The sequence below is a fragment of the Cyanistes caeruleus genome, chromosome 6, assembly GCF_971803275.1.
Source record: "Cyanistes caeruleus chromosome 6, bCyaCae1.hap1.1, whole genome shotgun sequence".
Lineage (NCBI taxonomy): Eukaryota > Metazoa > Chordata > Aves > Passeriformes > Paridae > Cyanistes > Cyanistes caeruleus.
This window is the reverse complement of record NC_141706.1, coordinates 67,055,384-67,064,266: the sequence shown is the minus strand read 5'-3', so window position 1 is coordinate 67,064,266 and position 8,883 is coordinate 67,055,384. Positions and strand designations below refer to the sequence as shown.

The window sequence follows — 8,883 nt, the reverse complement described above, 5'->3', positions numbered from 1 at the left end:
ATTCCAAAGCTTTTTTCACCATCTCTTAGCAGCCAGGCCACAAGTGCTGCTGTTAGACAGGCTCCCATAAATCAGGTTTCCTCATCCCTGGAAGTGTCCATGGCTGGATGGGCTTGGAGCACCCTGGGATAGCAGAGGGTGTCCCTGTCCATGGCAGGGGGGTGGAATGGGATGGGATTTGAAGTCCCAACCAACCCAAACCATTCTGGGATTCTCTGATTCTACAAAATCCCCGCCTTTACCAATTCACAACACTCCCAACCTCTTTTAAACCTTCTCTCAGGAGTAAAGGACCACAGAGCCAAAAAAAACATCATTCCAGAGGCCAAAGTTCCTCGCAGGACACAGAGGGGATGAGCCATGGGGCTCCCCACTAACCACTAAAAATAGAAACCCCAAATCAGAGCACAGCTGTAATTATATAATTAAGGCTATAAAGGGATACTGTGTGGAACTTTAATTACTGCACCATGAGTCAGCCTGGCTTTAATCTGAGTTTAAGTGGCTGAAAATTGATAAATCTCATAGAGATCACGCCAGGTGAGTGCCCACCCCAAGGCAGCCCTGAGCTTATGGTTTGGTTCAGCAGGGGGAAAAGGAAGTCAATCATATTTTGTAAGGCCAGTGTTCATCCCATTAAATTTAGTAATAAAGCAAAGACTCAATAATATTCTCACAGGCCACTTTCAGGTTGAGCGGTTAATGGATTGTTGGATATTTTTTATGGACAGTTCAGGATCTGCCAGAGTTGTCCAAGATGAATTATTAGAGTCAGTTAAACCCCAAAAAACCCCAGTAAAACCTCAAAACCCACAAGCCTTTAGGTTAATACGCAATTATCCTCATAAAAAAAAATATTGCTTCAGCTGAACCAGGCGTAAATTCCCAATATTTAATCATGTTGGACAATGGTTTTCCCGTTTGCACATTTCCACCTTAAATTTCCGTGCCGAGCCCCAAATCCTGCAGACACCAGGAGCAAAACCCCCCCAGCCCAGCTGAACTAATGTGTTTGTCTCCTGAAATTCACCATGGAAATGGAACATCACAGGAAGAGGGAGAGACAGGAAAATTACAGGTTCCCAATGACACTTCCCACAACGGCTCCCTAATCCACCGTGCCGTCCTTTCAGGCCAAGCGCCGCCAAGTCCATTTAGCCGGGATGGGAGCATTAAATCCTTCATTTTCCAGGGAAGCAGCGATGGCATCGAAATCTGGTGTTTGAACAGAACTTTTAAATTATGTACTTGAACCGCTCGATTTGTTTAACCAAGGTCACCGAGCGCCCAGAACTCGGGGCTGGAGCGTTGACGAGCCATCAGCGGCGTCCCAAAGCCAGCAGCTGCAAGAAAGTCACGCTTCTCCAAGAGCCTGGAGTGACACTTTAATTACTTGGGCATATTTGAGCTGCTCAGAGTGTGTGGCTGCTGCTGCTGCTCCACGAATTTTGTTGCTGTTGCTCCACACGTTTTTCCAGCACAGCCCATCAGCACTTGGCTCCAGCAGCAGGATTTATCCCACAGCCACAGATCCCATAACCACACAAAGCCGCCTTCTGCAGGTCCAGCAGGCTCCAAAGCAAACCCACAACAATTATTATCCCATTTTGTCCTGATTTGATCCCGTAATTTCACATCCCCGGTGATCAGAACTGCATGGCTCATGAGTGATGTATTTGCACTTTGTTCCCATTGAATCCCAGATTTTTGGGGGTTGGAAGCGACCTTAAAGTTCTCAATCCCAAATCCCTGCTGTGGGCAGGGAGCCCTTCCACTAGACCAGGCTCAGAACTCCAAATTCTCTTTCTAGAAACCCTTTTTGGGCAGAAATCTTTAAAGAATATACTGGAAAACAATACAAATTTTTTAAGAGAGAAGGGAAATGGATTCCCTGGAGCTGAAGATTCAGCTTTGTTCCCAAGCACCCAGGAAAAGCTTTGTTAAGGAATAAACCAAGGGAACCACTTGTGCCTTTGCCATCACTCATGAGAGAGCAGGGAATCTTTTCCCTGGAAAACTCTGCCCTGAGTTTGTCCAGAATGGATAAGGAACATCTCCCTCAGAAGGTTTCATCTCCAGGCAGGGACAATGGGGCGACCACAAGTCACAGGTCCAACACGCTGCTCCTGGGGAAACAGAAATGGATTTTTGGACCATTTGGGACTATTAAAAGACAAAAAGAAGAAGGTTAAGTAAGTTTAGAAAGGAAAATAATGAAAATTACCTCAGTGTCTGGCCATTACCAGAGCTGATATCACGGTGTTTATTTGCTTTCATGCTTTTAGGGGACAACGAGGTAAATTAGAGACATGAAGATGAGGTGACTGGAGAGGCTGAATAGCAGGAAAATTTCTCCCTCTGATCCCAGGTGTGATCCCAAGCATTCCAAACCACAGCCCTTGACCTGTCCCTTCAGCTGACAGGAGAAGCTGAAGGTTTAGCAGGCAGTGCTCACTGCACACACAAATTCCAGGACACAGGGCAGATATTCCTTAAGTAAGAGCATCTTGAAGGACAAAAATCAGGAGCAAAAATCCAGCCTGGAATCAACAGATTCCAGCATGGATGCCAGATGTGGAAACATGGCTCGGCCACCAAATTTAATTGGTGCACCAGAAGATGTGGCCTTGAAGGAATTTAAGGACCAAGAGCTCTTCTGCTTCAGGTCAATGGATCGTCTTCCACAGGGACACCTTTCCTGGAGGCAGCTGCTTCCAGGCCTTTCCAGGTGACCTGTGCTGTGAGACAACACCATGGTTGCACCCAGAGCTGGAGTTTGAGGGTAACAAGGACCCCCAATTTTGGTGAGGACTCGTGTCCAGAACTTTGGATCCAGGGCCTTTGGGTGCTGCAATTCTGATGAAGGATAATAGTGGAGCCCCAATCTACCTCACAGAATCGCTGAGGTTGGAAAAGATCTTTGGGATCATCGAGTCCAAGCTGTGCCTGATCCCAGCCTTGTCCCCAGCCCAGAGCAGGGACTGACACCTCCAGGAATTCCTCCAGGGAAAGGGATGGGACAGGGAAAGCGATGGGAGCTCCTCATCTCTCACTGTCTGATCTCCCCACACTAATGCAAACTTCCTAGTTTTTCCCTCTGTGCCCAAAGCAATACATTTCCAGGGAAAAGGCAGCTGCCCTCCCTTCTGCCAAGTGGAGAAAAATTATCCCATTCCAGCTGCATTAGAGACCAGGACCTCGGAATTATCCCATAACACAGGAGCCATTAGCTGAAACAATATAGGTAACAGGAGGCTTGTCACATCCCAAACACAGCTCCAGGAGCTCATGAAAGGATTGTAAAGGCAAAATTATTTCGTTAATTTAAGACTACGGCTGCCTGACTCTCTCCATAAAGAATCCATGGATCCAGCGCCTGGGGCAAATTAATAATGCTGGGATTTGCCTGCTAACAGAGCAAAGAAAACTGATTTGAAAGTATTAAAATAGGAAAATACCCTGGGAGCGCTCTCATAGGGGAATTAAGTGGTAAAGACTCTCCCATCCCTGTTTGTGATCTTCCACCCTTGCTCATCAGCCAGGAGAAGCATGGAACCATCCCAGAAAAGGCCTGGGATCGGTCATGAGGAGCAGGGAATGAGCTCTCAGTCCTGGAAGTGCTTGGACATAGAACATTACCCAAGACTAATGGACAAAATTCCCTGTCCTGAAGGTGTTGATGGCCCCATCTGTCACCTCAGCCTCGTGCACTTCCCTTATCCAAGCCAGCACATCTGTACAGCCCCATTCCGCTGGAAAAGCCAACCAAGGAATGAGATTTACAGGGATGTTTTCGGGCCGGCAGCACACGGAGCTGTGGCTCAGTCACGTCAGGGCTGAGGGGCTGTTTCTTCTTTCACCTCCTCTGCCCCTGCTCTTGCCACCAAAATCCACAAAATCCAAGGGGAAAAATGGGAAATGTTTGTGAAATCCCTTTGCAGTCTGCAGGGAATGATGTGGCCAGGTTTATCCGCTCGTTCCCACAATGCAGTTGGGATTTGGGCTTCATTAATGGCTTTAATGAGGAATTTGATACATATTTCATTTATTAGAATTTGGAGTCCCACTGCACTGAGTCATCACTGCAATTCCCAGCAATTCCTGGAGAGCCTCTGGAAGGAACAGCAGAGGTTCATGGTGCTGATCCAAACCAAGAAACCCAAAAAATCAAATGTTTTTCCTTAGACAAGAGTAGCAGTGAGGGACTGCAGGAGGATCACAGGAACTCCATCATGAATTTTTTTCTGGAAGCAGGATATCAACCAGGATCAATCCGTGATCCTTTCTAGGACAGGGAAATGAGCCAGGAAAGATCTTTTCCTTCTGTGTATTTTCCTTGTGTTCTGCACCTGTATTTTATGTCCAACAATCTCATCAATCCAGCTCAGGAGATTCCTTTCTCTAGAATCACAGGAATTTAGATCCTGTGGCTGTGTTTTCCCTCCAAATCCTTGAGTTTAGCTGTTTAAGCCTTGAAAATAATAATAATAATAATAATAATAATAATAATAATAATAATAATAATAATAATAGCAAAACTTTGGTTAGTGCAAGATTGGATAATCCCAAGGCAGAAGGTTGGAAATTGGGCTGGAAGGGGCCCAAATCCCACAGGTCACACCCACCCCAAAGCATGGACTGATTTCCAGGATGCATCCCAACAAATCCGTAAGGAGAAAGCCTGAGGGAAAAGCTGAGTCCGAGGGCAAACATTGGGCTTGGAGAGAGGAGGAGATTATTTGATTCATCCCTAAATCCTCTCTCATATCCAGACAGAAAACACTGTCCTTCCAAATCCCACCAGTTCCCCTGTGCAAAGTCTTTTTCCCACTGTTTTGGGATTGAGCTGTTGAGATGTCAAAAATCATCTCTAAATGTAGCACTGGGATCCTTTTCCAGGAATATTCCTTGGGAATGAGAGCAGGACCCACAAGCAGCTGCTGCAAACACCCAACTCCTGCTTCTCCCTTTTTCTACCCATGCACCCCAGCTGGGGCACAGGAGAGGGGATGAGGATCAGCAATTTGTTTTCCTCAGAAGTGTGGGAAACATCTGTCCAATCTTTCCATAAAAACTGTGGAGATTGCCCAGATCAATCTCTCCTGGTGCTGAACCTCACTGAAATAACCAAGTAACTCCAGAGTTACTCCACCACCTCATAACCAGTTCCATCCCGTTTTTTACTCCACCTCTGTGAAAAACAGCAATTAAGACCTGATGGAAATTCCAAGTATCCTCACGCTTCAGTCTGGATATCACACTCCCCTCCCTGACATCTCCAGAAGAAGACAAAGAAGGAAAATCTGCCCTGCTGCTATTCCCAGTCTCATTTTCTTTCAGCATAAATAGGACCTGTTCCCATTTAAAATGGTTTTGGACCTAAAATGTTCATTCTCTCTCCATGTGCTGCAGCCAAAAGCCTCAAAACCACAATTTCCACTCTGATTACATTATCCCCCTTCCTGATTCCCACAGATGGAAAATACCCTGGATTTGCAGTTTACCAACTGTTTGTCTGTCCCTGGGAGAAGCCACAAAACCTCCTTGGCAGGGAATGGGGAGGTCACACCTGAGAGCGCTTGAAGCTGAGCCCACCGAAGGAGGAAAACTGCAGAACTGAAGGACTGGATTTGGGAATTCTGTCCCTCAAATGCTGCAGTCCTGTGCAGGTGTCCTGGCTAAGCAGAGCTGAGAAATCAAGGAAAAGATGCTCAGATCTTTCTGAAGCTGAAATGGAGAATTCCCTGTCCTGCTGAGCACAGGGGACACTTCTGTGCTAAAAAAATGAGGGTGCATGTTAAAAAATGAGGGTGTTGGATGCGCTGTCCCAGTCCCAACAGTCCTAACCACAGCTGGGAGAGCAGGAAGAGGAGCCCAGGGAAGGTGAGGATTTGTCCTTTCCTCACTTTTCCCTCCACTCTTCTCACTTTTTCCCACCTCCTCTCCCTTTTCCCTCTGCCACGGTCCCACAGCACCGAGAACTAATTTAGTGCCACAACAGAAAATGTTATTTATTCATTTCCACTACATCTGTGCTTCTCTTTTATTGAGTTCCTTATTTTTAGTGCTCTCCTGTTTCTCCTCCAGGGCAGGTAGATAATTGTTCTCTATCTCTCTGTAATTGCAGCAAATTCTCATTAATCAATACAACACCAGGCAGGAATTTCCTGATGAAATCCTGCTTTAGTTGACACCTGAGCTCCTGAACCACTACAAGACAAACCTAATTATCTCCTTGGCTAAGTGAAACCACACACTTTGGAAATCAAAAGCTCCTTTTCAGCTGAGTCCATTTAAAGGATGGAAGCTGGGATGAAAGGCCCAGACAGAGCACTTCAGACCAGGCTTGATGCCTTTAGAAGAAGCAAAACCTGGCTTAGGAATTTAACATTTTCAAGCCAAAAATCTGCCTGGTTAGAAAGTGTAAGATGGGAAATTCTGTAATTAAGAGCTGTTTGAGCACATTGGTGATTTACTGGAGTCTTGCATCACTTTCATTCCCATGGAAAAGTTGTGTGTGTTAAACAGGAAACCGGAGCTTCTCTGTGTCCTTGATCTATTTCGCAGCCCAAAAGCAGAAATTCCCACCTGTGGAAGTTCATTAAAGGATTCTGGAACAATCAGGAACTGTGCTAATCAAGGAATGATTTAAGCTGGAAGATAAAAATACCTCGCTCTGCCCCCTGGTCAGGGACAACTTCCACTACCCCAGGTGGCTCCAAGCCCATCCAACCTGACCTTGGACACTTCCAGGGATGGAACATCCACAACTTCTCTGGGTAACCTGTTCCAATATCCTAAAACCCTCCCAGGCAGGAATTCTTTCCCAATATCCCATCTAACCCTGCTCCCTTTCAGTCTGAAGTCATTCCCCCTTTTCTGGTCACTCCATGCCTTGCAAAGCCACAGGAGTGATGGATAAATCCTGGCACAGATTTGAGAGTATCCTCCCTTTTTACTGGAGGACAGGGGTAGATCAATCCCCCTCTGGAGCACAGTGTCCCACGGATTTTTAGGGATTTCAGTAAAAATTGTGCCAGCACAGCGTAAGGATGCTTCCCACCCGTAGGAGAAGCCACACCCGGCTGCAGGAGCTCTCCAAGGTACCACGGAGAGCCGAGGCCAGGAGCTGCCCGAGGTTTCCACATCCTTCTCCACACTCCCGGGAAACAACACAGCACAAACTGGGAAAACACTCCAATAAAATCAGAACACGGCCCTCTCCCCACCCCAGAGCTCCCTCGTTCCACTCAATAAAGAGAAAAGTGCAGAACAGATCAGGACAAAGCAGCAGCTGTCAGCTGTTCCCGAGGCACCGCGATGACAAAAATACCGTTTTGTGTTTTGCAGGAGGATTTTCCATGAGACAGACACTTGCTCAGAGCTTTAAAACCTCATGGTGTTACAAGAATTTGTGATCCTGATGCACTCCAGGAGACAGAGGAATAAATAAAAACTCTCCAGAGCTTTTCCATGTTAAATCTCTCTCGCTCCTCTCTCGCACAGCTATGGAACATTAGGAAGGGAGCACCCGTGGAAAAGCACCTGCACAGCCCATTCCTGCTCTTCCTCATTTTATTGTGCACCAATATCCTGGGTGGGCAAGAGGGAAGCCTTCACCTGTGGGATACAAACAAACAAACCCTGGTCCAGCCAGAGCCAAAAAAATTCCAGGCTCTGGAGCTGGAAACACAGCCCCAAAGAGGCCGATTCAGGCTGGAATGGCAACTGGAGGACTGAGGTCACAGCAACTCCTGTGCCAGCCACAACTCTTCCAGCAGCTTCAGTTGAGGCCCAGAGAAGCCACAATTCCCACCAAACCCACCCAAGAGGGAGAAGATCCCAACTTGGAAGCAAGGGAAAACCCTCAGTTCCCACAAAACAGGCAAGGCCAGGTAGGGACAGTGATGGCAGAAGAAATGGAGATACTTGGACAAGGAAATACCTACAAATCAGAGTCCATGAACAGGTGGGATCCAAAAAAATCCCCCTTCCTGGAGACCAGACCCAGATCATTCCAAGGACAACTCACAGGGAGGTCAGCTTGGGGTCAGCACCCCATTTCTTATCACAGAATCCTGGAATTGTTTGTGTTGGGAAGGATCTAAAGTTTGTCTTGTTCCACTTCCCTGCTGGATTCTGAGACAAGGCACTGCTGCAGCTGCTTCCCAGCCCAATGTCTGCTCTTCCAAAAGCTGATATTCCACCAGAAACTCTCCAGCAATGACCTGGAATTTGCCTTCCATGCTCCCCTAATGATTATACAGCAAACCAAGCAGGGATGAAGGAGATGAAAGAGGCCCAAGCAAAATAAAACAACAAAAAATTATTCAAGGCTGAAAATACCTCCCAGAAAAAAACATCCCAGTGACTACAATTCCCATTTTACCTGGGTTTGGATGGGATAACTTGACCTGAGGTCACCAAGAGCCCAGGTGAGTCCTTTCTTTGTGGTCCAGAAGAACAAAGGAGCGTCCTGGCTGCACCCATGGGTGGAGCCCCAACTCAGCCTCTTCTCCTCAGCTGCATCCAGGATTATTTGTGGCAAGAGGCAAAATGGCAAAATAAGGAAAGTGACACAATTAAGGCTAATTAGCTGAGTGGGAAATCCCTTCCCAGCCAATTAGTGCAGAGGGGCAAGGTCTGCACAGTAACGAGGCTGTGTTTAGCTGTTCTCAGCTCATCCCGCTTCCAGAAATGAGAAGGCAAAGGAAGAGATTGTGTTTCCATTAAAAATAATTGCATAATGAGGATTGTACCAGCTGTGGGGAGCTGAGAGAGGAATTGGGCTCACATTCCTCTGGATAACCCCAAAAATGCTCTTTCCACAAGACGAGGATGGAATAGGATTTTCATCCTATGGACCTGTCTTGTAAAGCTGAA

General features: G+C 46.8%; 1 long non-coding RNA gene across 1 annotated transcript; it reads right to left on the bottom strand.

The window, feature by feature from the left end:
• Positions 1-880: 880 nt before the first annotated feature.
• LOC111929629 (uncharacterized) lies at positions 881-8,540 on the bottom strand. The gene is made up of 4 exons (XR_015288248.1): positions 8,390-8,540; positions 5,570-5,688; positions 2,225-4,471; positions 881-2,126 (listed from the first exon to the last, which is right to left on the bottom strand). It is a non-coding gene; the product is annotated as an uncharacterized LOC111929629 (long non-coding RNA).
• Positions 8,541-8,883: the final 343 nt, after the last annotated feature.